The 9,863-nt window shown below is 33.9% G+C and overlaps 1 pseudogene; it reads right to left on the minus strand.

Annotated features, from left to right (window-relative positions):
• On the minus strand, positions 1-2,693 carry LOC149373645 (uncharacterized; annotated as a pseudogene).
• Between the last annotated feature and the right edge of the window lie 7,170 nt (positions 2,694-9,863).

The following is a 9,863-nucleotide window of genomic DNA, read 5'->3' on the forward strand; positions in this document are numbered from 1 at the left end:
TCACAGAGACATCCCCGGGTCCGAGTGGTATCTGACCATTGACTCAAAGTAAAGTCTCGCCAGTGCATTCATCTTCCTGAGTTTGCGAACCAGCTCTCCGTCGTAGGCATCCGGTGGGCCCGAGGAATCGCTCGCGAGCACCTCGTGCATCCGAGTCTCGCGTCTTGTCGCCAACAGATTATTCCAGGGTGTCCAGGGCTTGCGAGGGTCAAGCCTCGCAAGCCGCAGTCACTCGAGCTCGTCACACCCCGAAAAGATCGAGCGCCCGTGCCATATGTCATTTACCAGGTAACCAACTGCCTTTGGACCCACGACAAACGCAAGGCTGCTGTCACCGTCTCGTCTGCGGTAAACGAAAAGGGAATTGAAATGGGGAAAAAAAAATAATTTGGGATGATTTAAAGGGTGGGGCTTCTTGCCTTCGCAGCTCTCTGAGCAACCTCTCGTAGATTTCTGGGTAGTGGCCAGGTCGGCGCCCTGGCCTTAGAGCCGTGCAGTCGACACACTTTCTCGAGACCCGCTCGTGGTGATCGGTCTAAAAATCCTCGAGTCCCCTGAGATGCCCGCATGACGGGCACAGTCGCGTCCGCGTTGATTCCTGCGAATTCATTAAAATTTTTTTTTCCCCTGTATTATAGATACATTTCTAAGAAACGTGTATCTATATTTTTAAAAAATCTGTCCATATCTGACCAAACTTGGACTCACACTACTTGAAATTGAATTTATAGGAATACTGATTAAAAAATATCCTCATGTCTGGCAAAACTTGGACTCGTACTACTTAAAATCGGTTTGATGTGAAATTTGATTTGAAATTATTTTCCTGCCTAATCTTACTTGGACTCGCACTACTAAAAATCGGACTAACAGGAAAACTGATTAAAAAATATTCTTTTATCTTACCAAACTGGGACTAGTACTACTTAAAATTGAATTTATAGGAATACTGATTGAAAAATTTCCTCATGTCTGACCAAACTTGGATTCGTACTACTTAGAATAGGTTTAATAGGAATACTGATTAAAAAATATTATCATGTTTGACTGAACTTGGGCTCGTACTACTTAGAATCGAATCGGTGGGGAAATTGGTTTTAAAATATTCTTCTATCTGGCCAAACTTAAACTTGGACTCCTACTACTTAAAATCAGAATGATAGGTATACTGATTTGAGAATATTCACCTGGCTGATCTTACTTGGACTCGCACTACTTAAAATCGGATGAACAGGACAACTGATTTAAAAATATTTTCCTGTCTAAACAAACTTGGACTCATACTACTAAAAATCGGATTGCTCACGGTTTTCTGATTCCAGACAAATTACCGTGTATACTGCACACTAGGTAAATTTTCGAAAGTTCCCTTATCTTGGCTCGATTGTCGTGGTGAGCCAAGGCGTTCCTAGCTAGGTTGAGAAAGGCGAGCCTCACTCGGCTCCTCAGGTGTCTCAATAGACGCCGCGGCTCGAGTCTCAAGGACGGTGAGGCAGCCTGCTCCAGCAGATACAGTTCCTGGTCTATTAAGTTTTTAAGGCTCGTCGAAGCTGCACATGTATGCTAGGACGCGATTCTTTTGACCAAGTACGGGAGCTCAACGCGGTTGTTCAGGTTGCACTGTTGCTCGTTATTGTCTTCGTAGTCGTCCGGAGTCCGGAGGGCATCGTACACGTCCTTGAATTCGCGGGCTCGCTGGACGCTCAATGTGTCAATGCTTACTGGCTGCTTTCCTGCGTTGTAACCTACAAGATTGTACTTTAGTGCTCGCAAGAAGGGACATTTTTGTTAAATTTGTCACTACGCTATAAATACACGGAAACGTTATTCTGAAAATTAACAAGCTTTATGTATTGAAACTCAATAGTGTTGAAAAATATTGAGTTGAAAGCAGATCAACACCTACAATGTCTTGCATTTGTTCATTTTTTTTCTTTGTGATCGTGCGTCAGCGTATGTGTGTATTGTATGCGTCCAACGTAGAAGTTATTCAATTTCACACTTCAGGGCAACCGTGCGAGAGTTCAAAGCCAAGATGGATAAAAAAAGGGGAATAAAAGATATGGTGGAAAAATATTTCGTCTCAAGAAATCCCACGTAGATACGTAATACGAAAATACATGTTTGCAAATGTCAAAGTTGGGTGAGAAGTTGGTTTGGTATCTCATTTACTTATCAAAAGATTGTATCTCGATTCTGATGCTATTGTCTCAGAAGTAGTACTCTTTTTCCACTGTTACCTGTGTTTAAAGAGACTCTATCCTGTCAGTTCGGGGAGCAAATCAATTCCAAACATAATAAGATGTGTACTATACTTTGTTGTCTAACGTCCAATGCAATTAATAATCACCTCTGAGCAGAACAGGTCTCGCGAGCACATGGAGAAAGTTGGCCCTTGCACGCTCGGCTCTTCTACTAGCGATGCTGCTTCTCGAGCTTTCTATCGCCCGCAAAGCCTCGACCTCCTGCTCCAGCTTCCTCGCTTGTTCCGCAATCCTCGACTCGGCTTCGTTGTAGGACTCGCGGATTCTCGCTTCCTCGGTGACGATCCAGTGCTCCACTAAGCTCCGCAAAACCGCGAGATCCAAGGGCTTGATGACCATATTATTGGTTGCCGCTGGATTATTCATCAAGTGGAGTTGGTTGCTGTTTTCTTGGATCAACGGAATGGCTTGTTTGGTGCTGCAGTGCATCGAGAAGTTCAATTACTTTTGCTCAAACTATTTGGACTATTGATTGGACAAATGAAAAATGATAACAACTGTCTCGTAAGGACGTTTCATTTTTATCTTTCCATGATCCCTTTAAGACATATTTTCTCGACCATTCAAGATGGTTTGAAAAAATTATTTTTTTTAATGTCTCCAAGCCTTTGTCGTTGCATGATTTTTATTGTCTTATGTATTTTCAAGGCGTTAAAGAAACACTATAAAGATTTTTGTTTTTATTAATACAAACATAAATTGTATGAAGACGATTGTAAAAAGTTCTGAATTTAAACTTTTTTTTTTTTTAAGTGTGCTTTTTACACTTGTATACACGTGCATTTTCGTTGAAGTAGTAACGTTTGTATAAAAATAAACAAAGGAACCTTAAAAAAATATTTTTAAAATAAGACATGTATGTTGTCGTAAGATTTTTTAATCATATGTGCTCATTGTTTTGACAAAATGAAAAATACATCGCAATAAAAAATAATCATTGGAAAAAAAATTAAAGATATCAAAGTTATAACTGAGCAATCTTGAAATTATTAATTTTTCGATTAAAAAAGAGTTACGATCACCACTTTAAATTAATTTTAAAAAATATAAAAAAAGCCTTAAAAATCTTTAAAAACTACCGTAAAAATGTGTAGTATATTTTAAAAAATTATAAAACTCATCGTGAAAAAATCAACCGAAACAACAAAAATCGAAACACATCCTTGAGAGGGACGCATTAAAAAAATATCGAGACCACCGATAATAATCCTCCAATGACCCGAGGGTAGAAAGGGACGATTAATCGTTGGCCGTAAGATCCTCGTTCCCATCATCCGCGTCGAGTTTTCCAGGTAAACAATTCGAGCCGTCGCCATCCTTGTTTGTCCTTGATACGCTGCCGACGACCACGATAAACTCTGTAAATATTTTTATTACTATTGTTTATCCCTTTTTTTTCTACTTCTCCTCTATTCCGTGAGTGCACTTATTTTATGTCTAGGGACCCATCGTGTTATTAATTTCTGCAGGGCAGAAAAGAGATGGATGCTGTGGAACGAGTCGTGAGGATGCAGACATCCATCAATGGATAGGTGTATTACGAGAAAAGTTGGAGTACACGCGTACGTATATGGAGCAATGAAATAGTTGCGCATCTCCCTTTAACTTCGATATCGACGAAACGAACCAAACAGAATCCATTATAGACTACAACGTGAGATCCGATGTCTTAGTACCTACATACTGGTGTAATATCGATCGAATAAAAAGGGGATCATTTGTTACTTCAACCAAAATGATTTAACCATTTTTTTAAAGAAAGAGTTAGTTAGCCAGCTGACCTTTCACAAATAAACTCTCGCTGCCATAGTTTGGATAATTTCGATGTTCATTGAGATACTTATTCTTTCAGCCATAATGGTCAGTCAATTTTTTTTTTTTTTTTTAATCCTTATGTCTGTTTTTAAATTCAACCAAGAACTCTACATAGTGGAAATTTGGTTTGGTTGAATAAAATGTTTCCTCATCAGTATAAAATAGATAAAATAAAAAAACAAGTATTATATCGAAGTCGTTAACAATAACAATTTGGGTATCTCTCACCACTTAAAAAATGATAAAATGAAATAAAATCTTAAAATTGAAAATTCTCACGGTACATAAAATCGCATGATATTCAAAACTTTTGAAGGGCATTCCTATTTTAAAAAAAGCAAAAATAGAATATACACTATATTACATTTCACAGATATCGAGCACATCTCGAGCGTCGAAGAAATGAAGGTCTGAAAATTTTAAGCAAGAGTAATATACTGTCGATGCAATTGTTTTGTAATATAAACTTACTTCAACCAACTTAAGATAAATTATTTAAAATTAACTTTACATTTAGTCCAAAATTATAATACTTTTGTCCTTCGTTCCTTTTTTTTTTTTTTTTTTTTTTTTTTTTCAAAAAATTTTAACGCTGCATGAAATTGATTGCACCGATGAGTTTCCCTAAAAAGATAATAAATTACTAAGTTATACCAGTGTTTAGTAGTATTTCCTATTCAGTACTTTGAATCTGGTGGTGATATCTTGACATCTTGAACGACTTCAGTTTTAATAAAAATTCGGAACTTCTTGCTCTTTTCGAAACATGTTTATTATCTAGAGGTTAAAGTTTATAAAAATTTGCAGAATAAGAAAATTGACCATTTCGAATAAGAATTTCCCTTTTCTATTGAAAGTCATACCTAATACTACAAACAAGATAGGATATTCCAATACGGGTAGAAATGTCTGCACGTCTACTAAATTGTCGTTTCTATCAACCAACAGCAACAAAATCTCCTTATTGTTAACTATTTATACGTATACGTACGTATACGTACGAGCGTATACGTACTATACGCCAAAGATCAATACATTGTTTGTACACTCATAAATAAGTAGCAGAAGAGGCCAAAAACATCCAAATCTTGCGGTGGCAGGGGAAAAAAGGCGCTTGGGCAACCCTACCTTCGTTGGCGCAGGTAGTGTAGGAGAAAAAATTTATCGAGTTTGAGTAGATTGGCTGTCGTACTTAAAGGGTAGGAGCAACAGTAGCTCTTATTTGCTGCGAGTAGGTACGTGGCATTACTTTGCATTGTAATTGGTTGGAGCAATGGACTTCATATTCTATCGGCCTAGTTTGGTGGTGGTAGTCATGATGTTAGGGGTGGCTCAATATATTATTTACTTAAAACTATGGCATTGTTATTGAAAATCACTGACGCACACGTTGGTTTACTCGATGGAATATTTCCCGTTGTAAGCAGAGACCAAAGAAAGAAGTAAAGGTATAGAAAATAAAGAAAATACGATTTTCTTTATTTTTATTTTAACCATATGCAAAAGGTCAAAAATTTGTGTACTCTAAAATTAATAGGATGCTATGGTTAAAATTTCTAAATTGATCCCTAAAAATCCATATCTGGATCACATTATCTTTTTCATATTAAAATAAAAATAAGAAATCTGGTACCATAGAAAAAGGAACACTCATTGGTTGCAACAAAAATTGTTACTTGCTTTTTGAGATGCAGTTCACTGAAAAATAAAACTACGATAGAGATGAATGGATAAATATTTTTTTAATCGTCAAAATAAAACGTGAATATTTCATTCAACTTTATTCAACATGTGTTGAACAAAATGTTTAGGTGTGTTTTATTGTTTATTTTTTTTAGTTTCTGGTAGATAACAAATATTAATTTTTTTTACTTTTTCCTTACCAGAAGAACAACAACGTGCTCATCGAAACATCACTACATTGACGTTAAATATAAAAATACATACACACCAACAAACAACTAGCTTGTTTTTTTCTACAAACATCCAAAAACGGGCACTAGATCAATGACATGAAGTATTTACCAGTGGCTTAGTGCTGATAAAGAAACAGATTATGGGAAAAATGAACGTGGAGTAAAAACACGCGCAGGACATACACGAATAATTATAAATATATTATAAGCATAGCTGCGTAGTAGAAGGTGGTAAAATTCTATTGTCATGCACATTGACCACATCAGTACGGACACACGCTGTACTAGGAAATTAAATATTCTTTTTCGGCTGAATTCTACAGTCACTAGTTCATTTTATGCCAGAAAGTAAAGATGAGCCTTCGGAAATTTTGGCATTGGCAAGGAAAATCTCGGAGAAACTTTTATAAAAGCCTATAATTATATGTCCTTAACCGCTGGAGTATGTGGTGCGTTGAGGGAGATTAGTATACGTATGTGTTTAGAGTAAAGCCTTATTTTTACTTTCTTTTTTTTTTTTTATTTTTACTTAGATCAGTAAAGCGTTTCATGGAGAAATAGCTGAAATAGAAAATGATGCCTCAAATCTTAATGCAACATTTGATTTAATCCTTGTCTTCAAATAACCTTGCTTGTATATACACTTATAGCACGCAGATAAAAATTAGGCCATAAAATACGTTTCCTCGATGCTTTAACTTTAGGAAATAAACATTTAAAAGAAAAAAAAAGAAAAAAAAACTACTCACTTGACTCAATCTACTCAAGACCAAGTTATTATTTTTAGTTTCCTATCAATATCTATAAGTATTAATATTTTCATTGTATTAATGTTTTCATCCTAAGTTTTTTTTATAAGTAGATAATACTGAATTTCTTACAATTAAGACAATATAAACTAACCATATTACAATTTTTAAGCTTAAATAATACTCAGCGTAGTTTATTTTTTTAAATTATTAATTTATAAAATTAATTAATAAAAATTAAAAACAGTAAGCGATTATAACTTGAAAGGTATTTAATAATATTTCCAATTTTCTGATTTAATTGTACTACTCAATTTTCTCCTTGCAATATGGAGGTTAGCTAGTAGTACATCAAACTGCTCCCTCACAATCCGCGGAAAAGTATCTCTTACTTTTTGCAATTTCTATCTGAAACCAAGTAAAATACTCTTATTCTCTCAACTACCCAGTAATATTTCATAACAAAAAAACTAAAAAACATATTCGTACCTGCAGCAATAATTGAACATCAAATTTCTACAACGCATAAAAAATAGGGAAATCATGATTCGTACGAAAATTGGTTGTTACTTTAATTCAAACTCTATTAGTAAATCTATAATATATAGCGTAGTAAGCGTGTTATGTTATAGTTCATGTGAAGATAATTTGTCTTCAAGCAGAATTTAATTTAATACCAAGTAATAATAGAATATCTAGCCCTTATTGCACACAAGTTACAAAAAAAAATAACTAAAATTAATGTTTTATGTTATACAGTAGACTTAGAATAGTTAGAATTTGCTTGATACAGTAAAAATTTCAATTGCTAAATAAATTTGGGACGCTTAAAAACAACTAAAGTTTTTAAAAATTAGTAACATAAAACTACTTCAGACCCAAGAAATTATCTTTTAAAAACATATTTGAATAATTAAATATTTTGAAAAATAAGAATGTCATTAAAGAGTTACTTGTTATGAATTTGAATCTGTATTAAAAGGATTCAAAAATTTGTCATTTAATGGTTTTATTGTAACCCGTCCTACATGGATTGGCTTATAATTTTTTTTGTTTCCAAAAATACAGAAAAAAGAGGGGAAGTCTGGAAGGGATAAAGTATGTTGATGGGCGTGACATTCCTTCCACTTGATGGCCAGTAAATTTTTGTAGTGGGAAATAGAATACCATACCCTTCAAGGCACAACCCCAACACGACACTGTATGTCAGTGCGCCAGCTAGACAACACTTCAACATAAAGTGAATACCTTGTACGATATTTCCAATTCAGTTTGACGAAGAAGCCTAGCTTTCAACTCCTTAGTCATTGGCGAGAAGTGTCCTGCGAAGCTTGAGAAACCAAAACCCCCAGCATCGAAAGAGAGTCTATTCCAGCCGTGCCCAATTTGGTCCAAGGAGTTCTTGGGAATTATTTTTTGCGCCACGAGTGTCAAGTTATCGAGTAAGTGCATGTTGAAGTCTTCTTTTTGCTGAAATAGATTTATCTCGCCCTTAGCGACATAATGTTGTTTCCTTTTAAGTGATATACCGTTTTAAAACAAAATCAGCATAATACTTTTCAATTTATTAAAAGCTTTTATATCTTTGAATTTACATAAAAGAGTTAATATTTAATTTTACTGTAATTTTTGCGTTGTTTATTATTTCTGTAATTAGTCTTACGATTATTATCACTACTTACATTATTAATCATTATCACTTTAACGATTTTTTATTATTATTGTAATTGATATTATTATTATTATTATTATTATTATTATTATTTTTATTATAATTATTATTATAATCATTATAATTTTATGTGTGCCTTAGTGGAAACAAATATAAAATTTTCTCTTTTTTCCCTACAAGCATATATAAAAAAAAAATTTATTTGGTGTAAATTATGACAGTTAAAATGCAGTATTAGCATGGAAAAGTTTGGATTTTGCTATTCACCATATATGCAGTTTGTTGCATATTGGAATATTTAACGCATATTAAATATTCCTTTAAAAATTTCTTACCTACTAATAGAACTGGAGCTTAATTTTTACGAATCGGTGCTAACTTTGCTTAATTTTTCTTGACGTAATTTTACACGCTTAACCAAGCTTTTTTTCAGCAAGAGATTACATTCGATAAAAAAATGTTACCAAAAGCTAAGCAGATTTCGGCAAACCCGTTATCTTATTTTTTGCATCCTTAGTATTTAATTTCAATCTAATTTTTTGTTTCTTTAATTTTTCATCATAGATTTACGATAAAATTAAAATGTGAAGAATGATACAACTCACATTGAAAGTGATTAATCAAACTTACGAAAATTGACTTTTAAAAAAAATGCAAAATCCATCATTTATAGTATATTATGAATTGCTTATCTTAAAATGCCTGTATCAGATTAAATTTCGATGATATACGTAACAATTTTGCTTTGCTCTAATTTTAGATGCATGTAACTGTCAATACACAGACCTTTTTGATATTCTAAATAAAGTGAAGTCAAGCTTTTAAAAAAATTTCATTGTCTCTGTAAATAACTCTTACATTATACTAAGGCAAAAATATAGTAAAAAGGCTAAAAAAAGTTTTTAAATTTAATTTTAAATTAAGTGTCAAATTGTACTGTCGTGTGTGTGTGTACGTATGTGTGTATGTCACCTTGTACGACATTTCCATTTCAGTTTGACGGAGGAGCCTAGCTTTCAACTCCGTAGTCATTGGCGAGAAGTGTCTTGCAAAGCTCGAGACACCAAAACTCACAGCATCGAAAGAGAGTCTATTCGAGCCGTGCCCAACTTGGTCCAAGGAGTTCTTGGGAATTATTTTTTGGGCCACGAGTGTCAAGTTATCAAGTAAGTGCATGTTGAAGTCTTCTCTCTGCAGAAATATATTCATCTCAACATTATCGAAATCATATTGTTTTGTTTTAATGTAAAATAAAGTTGAAACTTGAAACAAGTATAACACTGCACAATTTATATCTTAAAGCTATCTTTAAAGTTATATAAAGAAGTAAAGGGTTAAAAAGCAAAATTTTTTTCCTATCAATAAATATAGTGCTGAATTTTTGAACAAACTTTTCTTAACGTAACCTGACACGCATTACAAACCTTTTTTCAATCAAGATTCCCCA

The sequence above is a fragment of the Copidosoma floridanum genome, unplaced genomic scaffold (assembly GCF_036245765.1).
Source record: "Copidosoma floridanum isolate Cflo_tuat_1 unplaced genomic scaffold, Cflo_Japanese_pri ptg000030l, whole genome shotgun sequence".
In the NCBI taxonomy this organism is placed as follows: domain Eukaryota; kingdom Metazoa; phylum Arthropoda; class Insecta; order Hymenoptera; family Encyrtidae; genus Copidosoma; species Copidosoma floridanum.